At 31.9% G+C, this 7,795-nt stretch overlaps 1 pseudogene; it reads right to left on the reverse strand.

The window, feature by feature from the left end:
• Window positions 1-7,503, reverse strand: part of LOC103227394 (large ribosomal subunit protein uL3 pseudogene) — a 15,097-nt pseudogene extending 7,594 nt beyond the window's left edge.
• Window positions 7,504-7,795: the final 292 nt, after the last annotated feature.

Here is a 7,795-nt window from a genome sequence, read left to right on the forward strand (position 1 = left end):
CATGTGTAAAAAGTCAAGAAACTTCAAATAAATTTAGAACTTTAGTAGATCTAAAAAATAGCATAACAAATAGGCTAACATATAGTGTGTCTAAGATGCTTTGAAGTGACAAGAATAGACTAGACTTGTGGGAAAGAGAACTGAAAGATCCACTTGGTGAGGTAAGTTAAACTCAGATTCTGAAGTTTTTTGTTTCCAGATAAGGAATCTTTGACTGTATTGTTTTATAGAAAATTAGAAGCCATGGTAGGTTTTTCCCAAAATAAATTATTTTGAATACAATTTTATGAGGTTTAGTCATAGATGAATTCATATTAGAGAGAAAGAAACTGGAGATAAAACACTTGCTCAGGGACTTTTTCAAACTCCGCGCCGGATGTGATTTAGAGCCTGACCTATATATATTATTGGAACAGGAGGGAATGAATGCTTTCAAAAGATGGCTTTTTGAAGAATGGGCAGGTCTTGATAAAGGATTTGTTGTGATGGGGCATAAAGCATAGAATAATTCAGGTTTAATCCTGGGTAATTGAAAGGTGCTTATATCATTAATAGAGAAAAGGATATTTGTTTTGAGAAGTAAGGATATCTCCATTATGCAAGTTCAATTTGGGGTAATAGTGGATCATCCAAATGGATATGATCATTGAAATATGAAGACATAAAACTTGAGATACGTATGTATAATGACGCCTGAACAAACAGGAAGGAAATTTGCTAATGAGAGATCATTTGTGATGATCAAGATTGCAGGCTCCATGAAAGAGTAAAAAACAAAGCAGATCTGGGGCAATAAGAAGGGAGAGGGAGGTATGTAGATCACGTGCATTTAAGAAACTTAACAATAAAGAGAAGAAGAAATAATAATAAATATGGGTAAGCCAAGAAAAGTTTTGTTTTTCACAAAATTCTCTATATGTAGCCAAGTTGTTATTCATGAATGAAGACAAAATGTATTCTCATATAGGCAATGCCCTAGAATATCTGTCACACAGATACTTTGCTGAATATATCGCTTGAAATTTCAGAACAAATAAAGATTACCTGAAATCCAGGTTTTAAGAATATAGAAACACCAGGAAAATAAAACACCCGTAAGTACTGAAACTTTTTAAACATATAGAAATATGTGTAAGAAAATATATATGTGTGTATATATGTATGTGTGTATATATATTAATAAGTTTTACATGTATATTTGTGGGTATGTCATATCAATACCTTCAGGGCTTTTAAGAGAAATATGAAAAATTAATAAAAAATTAAATGACATCTATCACCATGTGAGTATAAGAAGTAATATAAATTTTCAAAAGATACTCATCAAAATATTCCTGAAATGTAAAAGTGGGACTCTTTGGACCTAAGGACCCATTCGACATGGCTTCCTAGGTTAACCTGCCTGCCCTTAAAGGACGCTCTTCTAGAGAGAGTTGTCAGGTTCTTAGCAGAAGAGCCAGTTCCTTTGAGTGAATGTCATGTTTCACTGAAGTAAAAGAATGAAGACAAAATCGAAAAATTTGAGGTGTGGACTACAGTTTACTCTAATTAGACATTCAACTAGAGCCCTAAAAAAAAGTAGGATCTCAGTTAATAACTTCTAAATAGAATTAAAGAACTGGGGCGAAGGTAGTCACACTTTATAGCATTTTTGCAAATGTATCATGAAATCCATTCTTTCTTTTTAATAATTAATTAAAACTTTAAAATTCTCTTTGTAACGGTTTTATTGGGTGATGTAGCTACACCACAGGAAATATTTATTCAGAGAATTTAATGGCATAAAATTAATTTCCATTGATATGATTTTGTTTAAAATTTAAGAACATCTGAACAGTAGGTTTCTGAAAAGGTGTTAAAGGCCTTCTGGCTGTTTCTTTCATCAACTTTTGTTTTGTTTTTACTATCCTACCTCATATCTAGCAGGCATGCTATAACATGTCCAGGAGTTTGAAAAATAAATGATTGCAGCTGTCAGTGCCTCCTGCCTGAATTCTTGAGTTTCTTTATGAATATTCGGCTTGTGCTGTGTTTTCCCCTAGCAAGTTATTTCTAAAGGAAGCATGATAGCTCTTTCATGTAAATTAATTTCTACTGCTGTAACTTTTACGCTTAGCCTGGGGCTCTTCTTTGTGACTTTTGCATTTATTTAAAACATAGCATTTTGAAAATTATAATGTATTTTTATTGAGTTTAAGCTTTATTGGAGACAGCTTGAAATTATTACTGGATCTGCATTTTAAAAACAACTAATAAACATATCCCTCTTAAATAATTGCTTGGCGACTATTTTGCCACTCTGGCATTCTTCATTTGAACAGGCTGCTTCCAGTGCAGACTTCATCTGTTTGCCCTTGTCCTCACCACTTTTTTTTTTTTTTTTTTTTTTTTTTAGTTAGCCTAAGGAAACTTTTGTTCAAACACATGATTTAGCCCAAATTAAGAAATGTTATATTTTGAGTATTTTGGAAATTCAGGCTTTCCAAAATTGCTGTGATCAGCCAAGATACTTTATTCTGGCAAACTAAACATTTTAAAACTATAATTAAAACAGTTTTTTCTGAGTTATCGAATTATTCTCAAAATTGTGTCAATGCTAGTCACTTTGAAAACTATACTCTGGTTTCACTAAGTGTAGAAACTGCTACAGTCATTTTATACTCTTTATCTTCTTGGTATAATCTTAAATTCTACCTAAAGACATCAAACCTTGTTTTATTATTGATTTTCTGAAGTCTCTTTGGAAGGAATATTTTTTTAAGACAGCCAAATAATAGATATCATTGGGAAATCTCTCTTTAGAATTAATATTCATCTACACTGTAGAAATGACAATTTTAAAGAGAGTGATTATTCTTTTTATTAAAGTAAACAATTATTTTTTGACATTCCACATATGATAAAAACTTTACTAATAACAGGAAAAAATAGATTACATAGGAGTACGATGTTTAAAAAAGAATACTTTTAGGCAGTTTACATCACATCATGAAGTATAACTGGGCATTTCGAAGTCAGAGGGAACAAGGTTCAAATCCTAAGTCCTCTACTTATGAGCTGTGTGACATTGGATGACTTCACTGACATCTCTCTACTTCAGTTTTACCATAGAAAAAATGGGAGCTGTAACAGTAGCTACCTGGAAAGGCTGTGGAGAAGATGAAATGACAAAGTGAGTGTAAAGTGATTGGGGTAGTACTTGGCAGAGTAAGAAAGCTGCTACAAATAGTTGTGGAATTACTACCTACATTGATTTTTTTCAGGTAGTGTTTTCAAATATATGTAAACATACACCAGATGTATTTACACAATAGTTTTCTATTGAGTATTCTGCACGCGTATATCTCTCTGTATGAATTTATTAATGGTAAACAAATACGAGGTCTGACTTTTGGAAAACTCAACTCTGGAAAAAAATCTTATTAACATTGAACATTTGGGTAGGTATAATTGATATTTCATTGTTAACTGGCAAATCCCCTATTACTTACAGATTCAAGCATTTCTGTTTACATTAGCTGGCCACTTGGATTTGTTATTCTGTGTAGTGCATATTTATGTCCTTTATGTCTATTGTGCTACTTGTTTTCCCCACCTTTTTAAAAGTTTCACAATGTGTACAAGCTTTTTGTATTACACATATAATAACCCTCTATCTGTTTTTTGTGGTGTGAGCAATGTCCCACAAATCTGTGATTAGTCTACCGACTTTGCTAATTTTTTTTGTTTTTATTTTTATTTTTTGCTTCATAGAAGTTCCTAGTTAGAAGCTCCTAGCTATAGGGTGACCTATGTATTAATATCCTTGTCTATAAAACAAAGATGATAATAACTACCTTACGGCAATTGTTATAAGAATTTATATAAGTAACGCACTTTTTAAAAATGAATAACTGACACATTGTAAGTGCTCTTATGACTTCCTAAAGAAAATGTCATCAAATGTGTTTTTCTTTTGCCATTACATTTTAAATTTTCAGTTCTAAACCCAGAATCATCTTATCTCTATATTGTATATCGAATTTCCCACATGTTCTTGCAAAATTGCCAATGTCTGTTTTTTATTTTATATTTTATAGTACTTTTTAATTCTCAGATATGAGTTTTTTTCAAGATTTCTAGTTGTTCTAACACTCTTTATGAAATAATCTCTTATTTTTCTACTCAGCTGAAATGCTTGCCTTATCATTTAGTAAATTTGAATGTTCTGGGACATATTTCTGAATTTTCCTTTCTGTATCTCTAATCCTAAGCCAATACTCTCTTGATTTCATTACAGTGGCTTTACAGTTTTTTTGTGATATTTTCTGTTGTTATATCTCTCTTCTATATTATTTGAGAAACTTTCTTAGTTATTTTTGGCAATTTATAATTTTATATAATTTGTATATAATTTGCCCAGTTTTATTTCAAAATCTAATTTGTATCCTAATTGAAATGGCATGATATATGTATATTTATTTTTTAAATGGCTTCTGAATTTTACCAGATTCATTTTCATTGTTTATCGATATAATCATATGTTATTTACATCTTTCAATCTGATGATATAATGAATTATACAGATTTCCTGTTACTGAAATACCCTTGTGTAACTGAACAGTCTAGCCTGAAAATACAATTTAAAACTTTTTTTCTTTTTTCCCTAGTCTCAAGATGTAACCTTGAAGCTTACAGCAGAAACCTTTTTTCTTTTCCTTAATCTTAAAATATAGCCTTGAAATGTACTTTCTTCGAAACATCATTTCCCTCCCTTTGTCACCATACATTCCCTTACACTACGAACATTTGTCTAACTGTATGCTTCTATGTAATTATATGCTTCCTTAGAAGTTCCAGGAACTAATCTTGAAACAGATCAAGCGTAGAAACCCAGCTACAAAAATCCAGAGATTACTTCAAGACAGTTAGTCAAAAACCCAGCCAGTGTTGAGATTACAGCAGCCCACACTCCAGGTGGACCATGGCTTGAGATAACCACCAGAACAAGACACTCCCACCTTGTACTCAGCAGTCTACCAGCATGCCTCCCATTGCAAGTTCCCCTTTTTAAGCTCTCCTGCCCAGCCTAAAGTGTGAAGTGGTTGCTTTGGAAGAGAATCTGGCTGTTTCTCCATTACTAGTGTTGGTTAATAAAGTCACTTTCTTTCTACCATACCTCACTGTTGTCACTGGATTCTGTAAGTGGTGAGTAGCCAGGCCTGCATTTAGTTACAATATTTATTATTTATATTTATTTTCTTACATTATGATAGACATATATATCTTGGAAAACATCTACTTTAAAAAGATTATTTAGGTTGCCATATAGTTAATCAACATTTAACTATTGCTACTCAATAGTTACACAGATATCATAAAATAATCCTACTCTCTGTTGGTAGAAGAGGCTCTAAATGTATCCAGAGAATCAATTTTATTCATGTATTATGCAGCTTCTTTGTCTTCTCACTTATGTTTTTCTCTAGCAGTCACATCCAAATGCAAAAGAAGTATACTGAAGTCTCCTAGGATAATTGTACTTTCATTAAGTCCTTGCATTTCTAATAGGTTTTGTCCTGTTATTTTCCTGCTAAATTGTGTATGACTTGCAGAATTTGGATGTATATATATTTCTATCTTTTATCACAATCTAGTGCTTTCTAGAATTCTGTTTAGTTCTATTAACCTTGAAAACTACCTTCTCTGGTAGTAATACATCAACTCCCATATTCTTCCTATATGAATGTATCTGGAAACTCTTTGTTAACTTGTTTTCAGTCTCAGTCTGTAGCACTTTACCTTAAATATGTTTCATGTAAACAGCTTATAGTTAGTTTTTCTTTGTCTTTACTAACCCATTGTGTCTTTTATATTTTTGAGTAATCTGAAAGTTCATCTAGCTGTAGTCTGGATGCAATGATGAGCCACAGTCAGTGAGTTCAAAGTGCTGAAACTTTCTTGGCACATGGTAGGAAGAAGGGGAAAACATTCATATATATGTGTGTATACACACACGTATGCATGTGCATGTATATATATGCATATATATATATATATATATATATATATCTCCACGCCCCAACCATCTTTATATCTAAAAACTCAGCCAGAAAACATTGGATATTGGATATTTGTACAAATACAGTCTTTTACAGAATCATTAAGTCTACCAAATAATCCTGTAATATGGGAAAAAACAAGTATGCATCAGATAATTGAAATAAATCAGCCTGAAGTTTATCATAAATACTTGAAGAGTTATTAGAGATATTCATTTTTTATTGACATTGATTTTCCTCTTTAGCCTCATATGTATGTTGTGTATATCTCTCTATAACCTATTTTTAATTTTGTTATATTATTCTTGACTGAAGGAACCTCACTCCTAGTTCTGTGTTAACACTCTGTATAATATTTTGTTGACCTCATTTTTGTGATCAATTTTTGCTTACTTCATCTATTTTATTTCATAAGCCTTAACTTGTCTTAAAACTTTGAGAGAAAACAGGAATTGATGCATAAACCCTTGCATATATATTTATATACATGAAAAGACATGAGAGCTTGATAGAGAATTCAGCTGGATTTTTCATGTATCCTTCCATAAAATTATATTTAATGAAAGATGGAAATTTTAATTGAAAATGGAATATAAGAATCAAGAGTATCTTTAAAAGGTAGTTTTCAGGGAAGGGTGAAAATACTAACTCTAAATCTGAGATAATTTAATAACTGGGACAAGATACAATGCAGTATAGATTATTTAATAATAGAATCAATCTGGTGGTTATGACTGAATTTCATTTAGATCTGGATTCTATTAAATTTAATTTTAAATTATATTTTAGAAGCATAGAAAAGACATTTTTAAGAAACCCGCTATTATATATTAAATGATACATATAATCACCTATTTCAGTAGTTTTCAGTTTTTATATGTATACACATACACACATACATTGCTAGAGAGAGAGTTTAAATTGTCTAGTAAAATTTCTACTATAGCTTTGAAAATTGCTCTCATTAAAGGAAAACAAAATTATATAAGAAGAAACAAATTCCCTAGACCCTTCCTCAGAAATGTGAACTCAGTAGATTGCCTGTTGAAGCCCAGGAATCCACATTTTAAGAACTCTGATAATTTGGATGCAGCTGAGTGCAACTATACTTTGATAAATACCATATTGTTTCAATCACCTGATGAGCTCAGTTTCATTTTATTATAATACTAGATATTTGTTTTTAGCTCTGTAGTAGAGATAAAAATAGTGTAAATGTCTCATCCTGTGAAGGTGAAACAAGAAACAATATATTTAATTAGTATAATGGCAAGTACATAGTATGTGTACACTATGTATTAGCCTCTGTTTTAATCGATCATTTTCAATTATGGCAATGTTAACATTACACTATCGTTATCTAGTTAGGCACTTGTTCCCCTTTGAACTATAGCTGCCCTGAGGGACGAGAATGCTTCTTTTCTGTGTATGTACCTCTAGAATCTGGCTTAATGTCCGACATGTTAGGTGTTCTCGGTTTATTTGTGTTAAATAAATTAACAAACTGAAGTGTGCACACAGAAAAACCACTGAAGCTAGCAGGAGAGCTCAGAGCACACTAGAAGGAAAAAGAGTTATAAAAGAGCCAGGTGATAATTTGACATAACAATGTGAGAAGATGAACATCCTGAGGCAATGCTTCCCTTGTCTCCTTTCATAATCTGGTTGAGTCCCTGGCTGTCTCCTCTGGGGAGTAACAGCAACCTCATCTGCTCATACATGGACCCCATTCACTTTGCAGCTCTATCCTTACC

Source organism: Chlorocebus sabaeus, chromosome 21 (genome assembly GCF_047675955.1).
Source record: "Chlorocebus sabaeus isolate Y175 chromosome 21, mChlSab1.0.hap1, whole genome shotgun sequence".
Taxonomy (NCBI): domain Eukaryota; kingdom Metazoa; phylum Chordata; class Mammalia; order Primates; family Cercopithecidae; genus Chlorocebus; species Chlorocebus sabaeus.